The sequence below is a fragment of the Etheostoma spectabile genome, chromosome 6 (genome assembly GCF_008692095.1).
Source record: "Etheostoma spectabile isolate EspeVRDwgs_2016 chromosome 6, UIUC_Espe_1.0, whole genome shotgun sequence".
Classification (NCBI taxonomy): Eukaryota; Metazoa; Chordata; class Actinopteri; order Perciformes; family Percidae; genus Etheostoma; species Etheostoma spectabile.
Genome location: NC_045738.1, coordinates 3,633,733 through 3,648,672, shown reverse-complemented (window position 1 = coordinate 3,648,672; position 14,940 = coordinate 3,633,733). Strand labels below are relative to the sequence as shown.

Genomic DNA, 14,940 nt, shown 5'->3' with positions numbered 1-14,940 from the left:
CTTATGAGTTTCTCCTAATGTCAGCCATTGCTTTTTAACATAGGTGCCTTTAAAAACCTTTTCCAATAATCAGACCATTTCCCCCGTTGGTTAGGCAAGACAAGGCAGCTTTATCCATATCCCACATTTCAGCAACAGGGAAATTCAATGAGCAGTCAAAAACAATCAAAAATATAAAAAAACGAGAGTAAAAGTTACAGTGCAGTATAAGAAGTTAACAATTATTAAAAGAAAGGCAGCATGTAAAAAAATGTTCAGTCTTAATTTAAAAGAGCTGATAGTTGCAGCGGACCTGCGGTTTTCTGGGAGTTTGTTCCAGATATGTGGAGCATAAGACCTGAACGCTACTTCCCCCTGTTTAGTTTTCACTCTGGTGAGAGAAAGCTGACGTGTTCCAGACAACCTGAGAGGTCTGAGTGGTTCATAGTATACTAGCAGATCAGAAATATATTTTGGCCTCTTTTCGGAAGACAATGACCAGATGCAAACAACTTAGATGGTGCTGGAGTGCCTTTAGGGCAATACTACTTCAGTGACCCAGCAAATTCCTGTACTTATACTCTGATGGAAATGTCTAAATAGACTTAAACTAGCAGAGGTGACACATGCTCACCATCCAATCTGACAGTGTTTGAGATGGTCAGCTTGGAGGCATTAAAGAAGCTGCCCAACATCCAGAAAAGAGCTATAAATAGTGCCAGCTGTGTCTCTGTAAAGTAATCAATTAAGGGTCAATCTAAGTAGTTACAGTTTACAAAGTCCCTCATCGCTTCAAGATTATCTGACCATTACTTACTCTCTGTGCCCCTTCAAGTCAAGTGGTACATCATACTGAGTAGTTACTAAGCAGCAGAGATGCGCACAAGTCTCTAAGCTCGAGTCAAAGTCAAGTCTCAAGTCTCTAGTGGTTGTAAAAAGTGTTGTATCACCTGCTGCCTTCCATCCAGGCTGCTCAGAACACTGCAAAGCTAAATATAAATACTTCAAGGCATGTAAGATATAATTTTGACTTATTTATCTATGATCATATATTTTCAGCGTTGTTTATTGTCAGTTGTTTAGTATTTAATCAGTGTGAACAGGCTATCGCGATATGCCAAAAACACCAGGAAAGCTTTTCTTTCAAGTTAATAACTGAATTTAGCAATGTAACATGGACATACAATATGTTACACTTCAAATATTGAGGTATTTAGGGTATTGGTGAAATATTGCTAAAATAAAAAAAAAACTAACCCATTACTCACTTACAGAGCACAACCATGTAATGTGCACTGCATCTACAACTAATGACAGCCTATAAATTACTGTAAGCCAATACATCCCCCAGACTCCCAAATCCAGTGTAATGGTAACTAAATAAAGGTTTGACGTTACATGATCAACAATAAACCTGTAAGTTGTTTGCAGCCAACGTTAATAATATAACGTGCTGGCAGCCGGCTGGACGAAAAGGATTATGTAATATTAAATCCCCAAAGAAAAGTTTGGCAAACAAACAAACGCTCATTCATCTTTTCATTACATCTTGTGAAAGACAGTTGGAGTTTCCCTCCGCAGGTCGCAGCTAAAGCAAGATGCAAGTTAACGTTAGATGGCCAATGCTGAGTTAAACATGACTGCTAACCTATCAGGATGCATTTCTGGTGCCAGCTGCCAGTGCGTTCAACATGTTTGTTGTCATCTTTGTGCCCTGTGGCCACGCGCAGCAGAAGTGATGAGCACTATGTAGTTTTATAGGTTATGCAAGGAGAGAGATAACATTCAGCTCATCAGACGTTTTAAAAAATTAATATTTTTCATGAGTCATGCATCTCGAGTCCGAGTCAAGTCTGAAGTCTTTTGAGAATGATTCTCTAGTTATTTGTATAATGTGTATAAAAACCCTTTATCTTTCTTACTATTTTATATATGTACAGTATATAGTTGCTCTCAGGAACTGTGCACCACATTGTGCACCGTGTCCCCCCTCTCTTTTTTTTTTTCTTCTGCACTACTTATATTTTATATTTTTATATTCCGTGTTGACACTGTAAAGGGGGTGGCTTCAATCTCGATGCACAGGTACTGCACTTGTGTAAGATGACAAAAAAGACATTCTATTGTATTCTTTTCTATGCTATTCTATTCTATTCTATTAGTCAAGTCTGTCACTGTGTGTGTAGTCTATATCCTAGACGTTCCACTTCCGGGATTGCTCCACAGCCGCAGGAGAACCCACCGGATATTACTCATGTAGGCCAGATATCCGTTTCCTTGTGCTTTCTTTTGTGATGCATTTTAAACTCTGGTCCATTTAACATGACTATGGTTAACTGCTCCTCAGATCTCTGCAGGGTAAATCCAGACAGCTAGCTAGACCATCTGTCCAATCGGAGTTTTCTGTTGCATGACTAAAACAACTTTTAAATGTACAAATGTTCCCCCAAAACAAGTTTCTTCTGAGCATATTTTTCTGCGGCACTGCAGCTTTTCTCCGGTGCTTAGCATCGCTCAAGAGAACTGTGATTTGTTAAAAGAAATGCCAATAAACCAGAGCACGTCTGGCAAAGCGAGACTACAGTGTGTGCGACATAAGTGCAACTCACGTCTGAGTCTCAAACTCGAGTCCCCATCTCTGCTAAGTAGTCCCTCATTATTTCATGAATGATGATTATTTCAAGTAGCTACTGAGTTTTAATTGGAAAGACTCACAGCACATTTCTCAATAACAAACCAGAGACAGCAAACAAGCTTCATATTAATACCACATTTATAATAATATTCACATCCAAGTCCATATTCTGTAGCACTACTGATGCTAACGCCTGACAGCAAACACATACAGCTTTTCCCAAACATCCAGCGCAAAAATATTACAAATAAGTATTATAATATTACAATAATTATATATTATAATTAATTTAATTTTCTCTTCCTCCATCCATGGGGGCTCACCAGAGTTGTTTAGCCAAAACAAGCAAAGGTAAGCGTCACTTTCTTGTATTTTATCGATGTGAATATTTTGTTTAGCCATGTTCACCATCAGTCACTGCATCACATGTCACGTTAGCTTCAGGACTGTTGAGCAGATGTAGTTGAGCATGTTTGCTGTTATAAAAGCAATAACACTTTGATGCCAAAAATAGCCCTGGAAATAATAAATTTAAGAATAAAACCAACATGGAGTAAAGTGTTGTATTGGTTTGAGTGGCATGTTAGCATTCCTAAATATCAAGGCAAACCTGACTAACAGTTAACTTTATATACTGTGCAAGCTTAAAAAAGGTTCACTCAGACTTCATATTTAATTATGTAGTCAGATTATTTTTGGGGCATTTTAGGCTTTTATTTATACAGGACAGCTGAATAAATGAAAGGGGAGAGAGAGGGAGAATGACGAGGAGGAATAAACCTCTATATTTGGGCGCCTGCTCCACCAGGTGAGCTGCCCAGGTTGCCCCTAGTCATTGTTTTTAAACCAATCATAAATAGGTCATACACATATAATAATATCCAATCACAAGTTAGCTTAGTATAATAAGTCTACTAATTGTTAATTCCTCAGAGTAAACTCTATATATTTATGACATGTTAGTGAATAATGGTCAGATGTTAATGGAGTATTGCGGGACAGTGGGTTAGGTTGTAAACTTGGTTCTCTGAGGGTTAGGGTTAGGGTTAGGTCAAGGGTTCCAGCTGTGGGCCGCACACAAGTCAGAAAAGCAAAGGGACAGGGCAAGGTGATTGCACACACAGGTGCTTTTTAGGGCTTGACTGGGAAAGCTAATTTGAAAGGTGAATGCTGCAAGTGAAAGCCAGGTCTTAAAGAAGTATCCACTTGCCTGACTTTAGGAGGATCTTCCCTGTACATTTTGAATATGTAACGTGGAGAAAAAGTCTCGATACAATAGAGAACTATTCAGTATGATTTAGCACTTTACTTGGGGGTGCACAAAAAGTAACACGTGATTAAGTAATGAGTGAGTTGTTACTCGTTTTGCTGTTCAGTGGCTGATTCATTGTCCATTATCAACAACATCAGCAACTCATGAATAAAAAGATTTGGAATCACAGATATTTATGAACCAATCATCACCCAATGATTCATAGCATCTCCCAGTCTGTTCTCTTGTAACTCATTATCTACTGTACAGTCCTAGTGACTCAGGACCTACTCATTAACAATTCATTAATGATCAGATCTTTCCTCACACGTTCCTAAGTAACTTCTCACCATTTTGTTTATCCTATTGAAAAATTGTATCAGTAGTGTTATCATTTTTCACACTGTATTTGTGCATGGTCTTTGTAGGCTTCAACCCCAGGACTTGTATGTTTAAACATTTGTAAAATAAACACATCATACACATACAGTACATATTCTGGGCATACTGTCATCTCCTCAAGGTTTGTAGGTGTTCTCCTGCTGATCTCTCTGTATGTCTCTGTACTATATCACACACACACACACACACACACACACACACACACACACACACACACACACACACACACACACACACACACACACACACACTCGCACACAAAGTGTGCAGTGGTTGAGTTAGTCATTCATTGACAAAAGGCTAACCGGTCTATACAGATACACCAGGAAGCGTAATCACCATAATTATTCCACTGCAGGTGCCTGTTGGCCACTAATGGCAATTATATGACATCTCCTCAGTCTTTGACAGTTGATTGGTTAATATAGTTCATTAAATGACATAGAGATGACAGATCAATAATTATAGTAAGAGGAAAAGAGAAAATGTGAGTGTGGTGATGGTGGAGGTGTTGGTAGGAGCATTATGGTTGAAGAGGAAGACAGAACTACAATTACACAAACAAATGGAATAAAGGTCAAGGCATAACATGCGGGGTTAGTAAGGGGAACTTACAGTATGACTGACCCATGAGTAGCTGGGGGCCCATTATATGTCATACTGTGAAAGACATTGGGAAAGAGACATGAAATAATGATGATTTAACTTTCAACACAATGTAAACTAATTAGGTAATTATTGAAGTGGTGTGTGATGATTCCTAATGAAATAGAAGAAAAACAAAAATAAATAATTCAAATGAGTAATGTATCAACAACTGATACACTATGATATAGATAATTAAGAGAAAAATTGTAATAACGATAAAGAAATGTATTAGTAGCTGGGCTGTGGTGATTCATATAAACATTTTATACCTGCATGCCCAATACAAATTGTAAAGTTTGTAAGCATTAAACATGACTAAAAAATAACCCGAACCCTGACTTATATGACATGATAGTTAAAATAAATGTTTTAATAGCACATTGATAGGGGGTGTCTGATTTCATTTATGCATATACTTGAGAAGAGAAGAGAACTGAGTGGGGATAAATAAAGCCTTTCTTCTGCATTCCACAGAAAAGTGCTGAAATAATTATTTTACAGTATGCCTGCTTCCATAGGTCTTGTCTGCCCCCCTCAGGCTGCCATACAAAGTTATCCAGTCAGTCCATTGTCTGGCCTCAATGCCACCATGATGTCATGGCGATTGAGTAGGACGGAAGAAATTATTTCATTATTTCTCTGTTAAAATGCTACGTCCATTCTTCCTGGGGCTCCTATGGCAAGCAAGTGTAGGCAGAGATTTACAGGAAAGAGAATACAAGAAAGAGAAGAAAAGAGATGTCAGAAGATGTGTCAATCTCCAAGAGGTATCTCGCTCAATTCTTCATGACAGTGAAAGGTGAAAAATAAAGTGCTCATTCTTTTCATAGATTGACTGAAGACCACATGCAGGGTTGGGGTTAGGGTTTGGCTAAGGTTAGCTGGATCATGGTTACTGGCACCATAGCAGTGAAGACCCTGCTCAAAGGTCTCTATGGTTACACTGCTAGTGACCTTTTGTCAAGATTAAAATGAATTCCCTGGATTTGGAATTTTACTTCACATCTGTGGATTTATTGAAACTTAAACACAAGTCAGTGGTATGGACTGTAGTCTCTCAAAGACTTCTTTTAGTTTTTTTTGTTTTCTAACTGTTGCCTGAGAAGATACTGTAGAGTGTCAAATGTTCAGTCTGAACAGTCTTAATATAACTTTTAAGCAGTTCAATGTCAAACCAGTTATATGCATCATCTGTGAATAGATTAATTACGAAGTGTGTGAATCCCTATAATGATAGTTAAGTGTGTGGATTTTAGAAAACATTGAGCTTCAGCTACAATAATGCTTCTTCAAAGACAAAAACACATTACAAGCCAGTGCTTTGTTCAAAGTGCATTTCCAATTTGTAAATAAATGAATACATCCATTCACTGCTTTAAAGCAGTGTAATACCGAAGGACTCCAGACACTACCTTAGAGCCATAATCACAGTAGGGTTTGCAGTATTTATTCACCATGACACTCCACAGATGGGTGATGGTGGGTACAGTAACAGATCTTTATGCTTCAAATAATAGTAGATGCTTCAAATAATCAAAGCTTCTGTCAGGTAACAGTTGTTGCTGTCCAACAATTCAACTGAGTCTTTAAATTGTCAACTATTTATTCACTGAGAAAAAAAAACTTTTAATACTAAAAGATTGTTTTCACTTTAGAGATTTGACATTTTTGAAAAGTGTCCCCTGTACATGTATTCTGTGAACCTGGGTATATCTTGTCATTGGTAAGACAAGGCTGCTTTTTAAATTAACTGGATCACCATTCAGATATTCATTTAGTTGCTTTTAGATGAGCAATCAGGAGCTACTGTATCAATGGCATTGTACACAAAGGCAACATGCAAGAGTGGCAAATCAAAAGGGAATCACATACCATGTTTAAAATTTCCAATTAACCACTCTCCTCTTCTTTGGTTGCAGTTATTTTCTAAATAATGAGGTTCTTTTGAACACATACTCATACTAAAACAAACATAATTAGGTCAGATTCACAACTCATATTGTGTGGAATAGCCACACAAACAGTTTCCGCCACCATCCTAAATGTCCTATTGCTGAGGAGGACATGCAAATTGATGTCAAAGTTATCATAGATTCATGGTCTGTGCCCTGGCTAAAACCCAGGGGTGTAAAGAAATACTGGAAACATAATGCTTGCTAATGGGAAGGGAATGCTAAATTATGCAAATCAGTCCCTACGCCATTAATGGACATAGTGTGTTTCAATAAATATGGGGGAATGTTTCTTTTCCTCTTCTCTCTTATTAAGGCCATTGGGCATGGGCCTCAATTCTATAGGTGAGGGGGTTTAAGTTAATTGCTCTCCCTCTTGTTATTGTGGCCTGTTTTGGCCCTTATGAGAGATACATCATTGCAAACTTCTTGAAATTATATTAACATTTTAATAGAGGACAATAAAGTACACTGGGGACACAGTATCTGATGTGACAGAGCAATTAGGACTATGCTTTATGAGTGTGCTGTCTTGAAGTATGGCTTACACTGTGGAGATTTGCTAATTTGGAGCACGGCTCAAACGTCCTGGGCCACATCTTCGGTGATGGGGCTCTCGAGAATCGCACGCGGATTGCCGGCAGTTTCCGTTTGCTGCTTCACTTTTTTCTTTATCTTTCATTTTAACATATTATGACAAGAAAATAATTTCCGGGCAAATCTGGATTATCGTTTCTGGTTGTCTTTTCCCATTCAAAGAGTGGCAGAATAGTATTTGCCCTGCTGTACTTGAACTCTGCTATATATTTTTGTATTTAAACTTTGATTCTCTTAGCACTGTCAACACACCATATAGTAACAGGCCAATTGTGATCTTAATTTTTTTTGTTAAGAACTGGCTGGTTTGACCAAAACTGCTCTAAATGGCAAATCTATGATAACATGTTCCAGGATTATAAATCCAAAAAGAATTACACACATATATATATATATATATATATATATATATATATATATATATATATATATATATATATATATATATATATATATATATACTGGATATAAAATAAAAGCAAATAGAAATGTGTCATCACATAATGGACCGTATTGGACAGTGTGTGTGTGTGTGTGTGTGTGTGTGTCTGTGTGTGTTTCTGTGTGTGTATATGTGTGTCTGTCTTCTGGCTACAACATTTACCCCTTGCCCTTTCCCCTTGCTTTTCTGACTTTTGGCCGATGGTGAGCTGAGAAAGCTCGTCAAACAAATATTTACCAGAACGGCTCATATCACAGCAACTTTTATTTATATTTGTGGTGAAAGTACAGACTGTGGCGCCGTACATGATACTGCTGCGGTTAATAAAATTTTCTATGAACAACTAATTCCTTAAAACACACCAAATAATGAAAATAACAAACATACATTTATCTTGAATAAATTGTCTGTGTAGCCAAAACGTATAGCTTGTATATAGACCTCCACTTCATCCAAAAACAATTAAACACAGAAAACAGATGGTGATGATAGAGAGAGTGTGTGTGTGTGTGTGTGTGTGTGTATTAGGTTTAACTACATTTGTGGGGACCAAAAACTGGGAATACAGTATACTTATGGGGTCCTGACAGCTTTGTGGGGACAAAATGCTGGTCCCCACAACTTTAAAGGGCTGTTTGAGGAATAAGACTTGGTTTTAGGATTAGGGTTAAAGTTAGGTTATGATTAGGGTGAGGGTGAGGGTTAAGGTTAGGCATTTAGGTTTGATGGTTAAGGTTAGGTTAAGGGGCTAGGGAATGCATTATGTCAATGACTGGTCCCCACAAAGTTAGTGAGACACACACCTTTTCTTAAGCCGCTTACAGGTTATGTGAATGTGTAGATGTGTGTGTGTGTGTAAAACTGTGAGCATAGACATTAATGCATCTACCAGATGTGTCAATCTGTGTGCTTATGATGTTTTGCTGTGTGTGAGCAGATGCACAGATGTGTGTGCCCTTGCTGCTCACAGACTTAAATCTTTTTCTTAGGTGTCATTTGGGTGTTCTTAACAGACAGAAACTGTGATCACATGATGCATTCTGACTTACAGTAGCTCCATAATCTAGCCATGGCAGAACAAACTCAATTGGACTGTGGGAGGCTGGACAGAATCTGTAATCCTCCACCCAACAGACAATCAATCCCACTGGCCTTTGGATGACTCCATGCAGTGCCCCCACTCACCTCTCTTGTCTTTGCTGTTGGCTGCTTGTGCACATTTCAAATGACTGACAGGGCTTGTTGAAATTTGCTGTGTGTTTATGGTGCATATTTGTGAGAGGCATTTTATGAAGTGAATGGAAGATTGCTTGTGTACATTTATCAAATGTATATGTGAGTGATTGCATGCATATTTCTGTTTCTATTAGTGTTTTTGTTTCTGTATGAATATTGACAGTGGCCTTGAGTCAACCGTTGTTCAGGAAGTCACTGTGGTATTTGTATATCGCATAATAAAGGAGTACGCAGACTGTACAAAGACTGTTTGTTGGCTCACATTTAGTGCCTGGGACATGGATAGAGGACAACAACAGCAAAGTGTTTGGCAAAAATGTTTGTCTCATCATACTTTATGAATCACGAGTTTGTGAAATGCTAATGGTTGATGACAATTGTCATTGACCACAACAACTCCAGTCCCCCCTTGAAAGAGGACTCTCTTATAAAAGGCTTTTGATCCCAAGAGAACACCCTGATTAAATGAAGGTCAGATTTCCCAACATGGAGTTGCAAGCAAATTTCACCGTGCCATTTCTGGTCTGACTGCAGCTTTAGACGCTTTTCTGCTCACACAATATGATTTGTGTAATGCAAATCTCCAGGTATCTTTGAATAACCAACAAAGTGCCTGTTTAATAACTTTACAGCATGTTCATATTGATGTGTAAAGGTGTTTGGAGTATTGGAAATCTCCAGTGTGCACAACCCAAGTGGTCCCGCCATTGTTAATCTCATAACCCTCCCTCTTTGAAACCTGCACACACACTGCTGATAGATGTTGTTGGCGAGAACATCTGGAGGGCCTGCCTGTTCAAAAACTGATAGGAGCAGAAAGCGAAAGTAAAGCAAGATATTGGGATGGTGGAGGAGAGAGGAGGACGTTTATATTATGTAGTAGCACTTGAAAGACAGGGAAAATTCAACGCAATGGGGCATTGCAGTTAGTTGAGCAAATGGGATTTTGAAATGTGATTTTTTTCAGCTATGAATACAACATCCTAAATTTACTTGACATCATTTTAATAAACTAATTACTTATAATTTAGACATAGGGCAGCATAATAAACTTCCTTTAATTAATTTAGGGCTGTTTTTTAATCCAAGGTGGTCAGGATCCCTATTTCTTTCTTTACATGCCGTCTAATCAGAGAATGATTTACACCTGAGGTGCCATTTGAATGCTAGTAATTAATCAACTAACTGATTGGAGTCCAGAAGTACTTTGTCCTCACAATAACTGACAATCACACATTGGCAGTATACTAGTCTGGATACCCAGTACATTTCCAGGATAATTGCCTCTGCCTGATCCGTTACTCTCCCCTCTGTGTGTGTTGCCATAACAAAGAATGAAAGGTTCATGAGGGTCAAGTTTTATGTTATGTTGTTCTTTTTCTAAATATATTTGAATACAAAAAAAAATTGGGGTGGTCCGGGGTAGCTCACCTGGTTGAGGGTGACCCCCATGTACAAAGGCTAAGTCCTTGCCGCAGCAGCCGCGTTTTCATTTCCGACCTGCGGCCCTTTGCATGTTGTGTAAGTAAGTAAAAGTGAGCCAACAAAAAACAACAACCTAATTACTTCTTGTGGCCTGCATATTCAACAAATACAAATAGCAATGCAGATTAAGACGGGACAATTTCCTAGGCAGATATTGATTTGGGACTATATTGGATGGAAGCACAGCCAAAGCACTGCTACATGGCGCAGATATATCATGCAGCAACTCTGTGTGAGTACACGTCTAATATTGGTCGATCTATCCTGTAAAATAACCATGCGTCATGTTTACAGTAATCACAGCTGTTTAATGGGTCCATTCTGCAATTTTCAGAGTTGACTTTTTTTTCCTAGTCACAGAAAAAAAAGTTGAGGATTGCAGGATGCGTAACGTCCTCAGGCTTTTGAGTTATTGCAACCTACTCCTCTCTTTCCATTTCCAAAGCATACAGCTTCTCTTCTGAAAATGTATATGGTTCTGGATGTTGACTGTGTGAGAAGTCATCCTTTCTGTCTCTCACAAAATCCTCCAAGTTCATCACCATTAACCGTCTACTGCAGGAAAAATAGCCAGCTATTCACGCTGGGTATGTTGACGGAAGTTGGGAGGGGGGGGTTTAAGGTGCTGCGTGGTTTCTGCACCCATGTAGCAGTGCTTTGGCTGTGCTTCCACTCAGCATAGTCTCAAGTAAATCTCTGCCTAGGAAATCGTCTAGTCTAAATCTGCATGGCCATTTGTAATCGTGAATACACAGGCCACAAGAAGTAATTAGGTTGTTTTTTGATTTTTTGTTGGCTCACTTTTACTTACGACATGCTAACCGGCAACATAGGATTCCATTCACTATGCTAAGCTAACTAGCGGCAGCGCTGCCGTTGTTTCACCGGACTAAAACAATGCATGCACTGAGACAACAAATGCTTTGGCCCACCTATCTACAGCTGGGGGAGACTGTAATAAGTCCTATTTCAACAAACGGTGGCGTATTCCTTTAAGCTGTCCTGTCAATAAAAGCATAACAATACCCCCCAAAACAGTTGTGTTGGTTGGAAAGTTATGGCTGGCATACTAAAGTAAAACCAAATGGCATATAACTTCTGAAAGAATGTGGGGGTTGTGTTGACAATAGCTTTAAACATCTATTTACTCACACAAAACCACCTATGGAGAAACATTTACAGCACCGGCAAAGGCTGACTTTAGATAGAGCTCGAGAGTTTATATATTTTAAACAGTATCTGTCGCATCTTTTCAAAGATGCATCCCATTTTCTTTTCCTGGAATAGTGAAAGTGTCCCATGCAGATGTATAGAGGCCACAAAAATACTCAAATAGAAGATGCAAAGCCTTGCTTCTTTTGCTTTCTCAAAGATATAAGCTTTTCTATTGATTTCTTCCACCCTGGGCCTAGTAAATGCCTTGGCTGTGAAATTAGTATAGCGAGTCGTCACGCATCCTTCACAATCATCAGGAGATTGGGATATGTGCTGGTTGTGCCTCCGAGCGTAATACATTTGCCTCAACCCTCATGTGAGTTTAATAAAAAACTGTGATGTACTGTACAAAGCTTTGTTACGTAGATATTGTTTTGTGTTGGAGTTTTGTTTTGAGACATTACTTTGGGGTGGTTATAAATATTTCCACTCTTCTTCTCTGTACCCACACTTCTTATAAAACGCCTCAATAATGTGCATGTTATAAGTCCTATTGTTGCAGTTTCACTGCTCAAAAAAACAACCATCATTGTGAACAGCAAAGTGCCGACTTGGCAGGCTCACAGAAATGAGCCTCTCGGATATGTCATTTTGTCTGTGCAATGTTCAGTAGTCCTTAAACAATACTGAATGACTCAACCTCATTAGGTATGTGTGGATATGTGTGAGGTTTTCATGATGAGGCTGTATAGCAATGAAAAATTAATTGGCACTTTGGTTATTATCAGGCTGGGGGCTTACAGAGGGAAGATAGCTTCAAGTCTGATTTACACTTCAAGAAAAGTGCATAGACAGAAGAAGAAACAAACCATGCCTCTGACTTTTATCTGGCTCATCGACAAGGCTCTGGGAGGGCAATTCCCCCAGACAGAAAAGACAGACATTCACTAGATGTGTTAACATGAAACCAAAGTTAACTCAAACCTTGGGGATATTACATTGTGTAGGGACACCTAATTAATGAATATACCAACAAAATAAATGCACAGCATGTATTGCACATTTTCTTTTGGCATGTTACCCAGAATATGCATTTAACAAAAACAATACGTAAAAATAAAATACATAATTTATGTAAATTCCCATTGAACAGTGTTAGCTGAAAAGCACATCACAAAATGAGTATTAAGTCAACATATGGACACCAAATGCACATGTTGAATCATAGGAAATGCAACATGCAGACACTTTGCATGTCTTTGTTTACATGTTCACAGTCTGCATGCAGAGTCATTGACAATGAAATACTGGTATGATTCAAATTTTCAATTCCATTTTATTTATAGTGTCAAACCATAACGTATACCAACCAATAGGTTCTCTCAGGACACTTTCCAGATAGAGTATATCTAGACCAAACTCTTCTATGATACATAACACTATTCAGAGCTCCATGGAGAGCACTGCTATTCAGTTCAGTGACAACTTTGTTTTTTTCTGATTGGGAACTCTGGTCATTAAAGGAAGAAATACACAAATATACAACAATTTCTGCCTCAGTGCCTCATAACATCTGTTAAAATTTCTCGACAATGTCATTACTACAATAACTATAATTTAAAGAGATCCATCAATTCCCCCCAAGAGCAAGCATTTGGTGTGACAGTGTCAATGAATAACTTCACTTTAACAGACAGCAACCTCAGGCAGACTTCTAGAAATAGTGAATTTGAATGTCCCTTCCAAGTGAAGTAACCTATTTCTTCATGTGAATAAACTCAAACAGATCTCTCCTTTGTTTTTTCACATTGCTTTGTTGCTTAATGATGCCTTTTCCATTAGATCAAATTAGGCCAGGCACTAATTGATTGTAATGGAAATGAGTTGACCACTGTTGTCATAAGCTGCCATTGCCGCATGGCCCCAATCTCTCTGTCTTTATGCTGATGGCTAATTGTTGGTCTGATTGCTTGGCCTTCCAGTGCTGTGGTTTCCATGCTAATAAGCTAATTATTGAACAACAATGTAGCCTCAGATAATTGAATCACTGTAGACGCTAATGAACACAGAGTGCAATAACAAGTGCTTGATATTTCAATTCTACTTGCTTCTGAACATGACAGTGAGTGTTTGCGTTCACTGCTCAGTTATCTGTAGATGTGACTTCATGGCAAATGGTGAAGTTAGCCCTGAAGTCTAACATGCATTAATTAATAAGGATTGTGGCTTTGCAAAAATGGCTCTTATCCATGTTATGTATTTTGTGTATGTAGTTATGTACAGGTTATCATGCCAGCTCCACTTTTTTTAATTAACTCTGAAAATAGTCTGGTTGACTGCTTCTTTAGAAAAAAAACAGATGTACTGTATCTTTGTTGAACACATGCACTTACAACGGGGTTTTCCTTGATATTCTAGTCACAAATTTGAAGGCCATTATGCTTGCAGCATTCATGGTTTCTATTGCAAATTGCATGACACAAGAGAACAGGATACACAGTAGACTATATCAGGGATTGGAAGAGAGAATGATATCCTCATGTAAAAATACAGTTAATTTAAAAAAACATTTTCATCAAAGGTTACTACAGTACAACATCATGTCATTAAACCATTTTGTCCAAACCAACAATAAATTAATCTTCTATAGCCGGGCACTTTGCAGCCTGTCAACACAACTGACTAGTTACACAGATACGTTGCCTCGTTTGCCGCGTGAGACTTGCTATACAATCAACAGCAGAGTAAAAAAATCACCAAGGCAGACAACACAGAGAGGTTTAGAAAGACAATATAAACCCCACAGCAACTGCAGCCCATAAACACAAATATTAAAAAGCAAAAAGGAGAGCCTGCACAGTTTATACACACAACAAAACGCACACACACAATGCTGTGTTGATATGTACTTCTCTGTACATTGAGTCACAACAATCTCTGGGTTTGTTGTTGTACTCACCTTTTCTGAAGGTGTCAGAGTGTCACCTTTCTGGACACGGAGCTCAGCCGTCCTGTGGCCTGAGACACACCAGCAGCTTCTTCTCTGCTGCTGCTGAATATGTTGTTCAATTTTCACACTGTTTACCAGAACTTTCTCCAGCCTGTTCTCATGAACCATAAGTTTGCTTTATCATGTAACTTGTTTGCTTGTTCTCTG

The 14,940-nt window shown here is 38.5% G+C and overlaps 1 protein-coding gene across 1 annotated transcript in view; it reads left to right on the top strand.

Moving 5' to 3' along the window:
- mal2 (mal, T cell differentiation protein 2) overlaps positions 1–13,345 on the top strand; it is an 871,414-nt gene extending 858,069 nt beyond the window's left edge. Inside the window, exon 5 of the transcript XR_004332374.1 lies at positions 13,234–13,345. The gene's annotated coding sequence lies outside the window, so the exon portion shown is untranslated. The remainder of the gene's footprint in view (positions 1–13,233) is intronic.
- Positions 13,346–14,940: the final 1,595 nt, after the last annotated feature.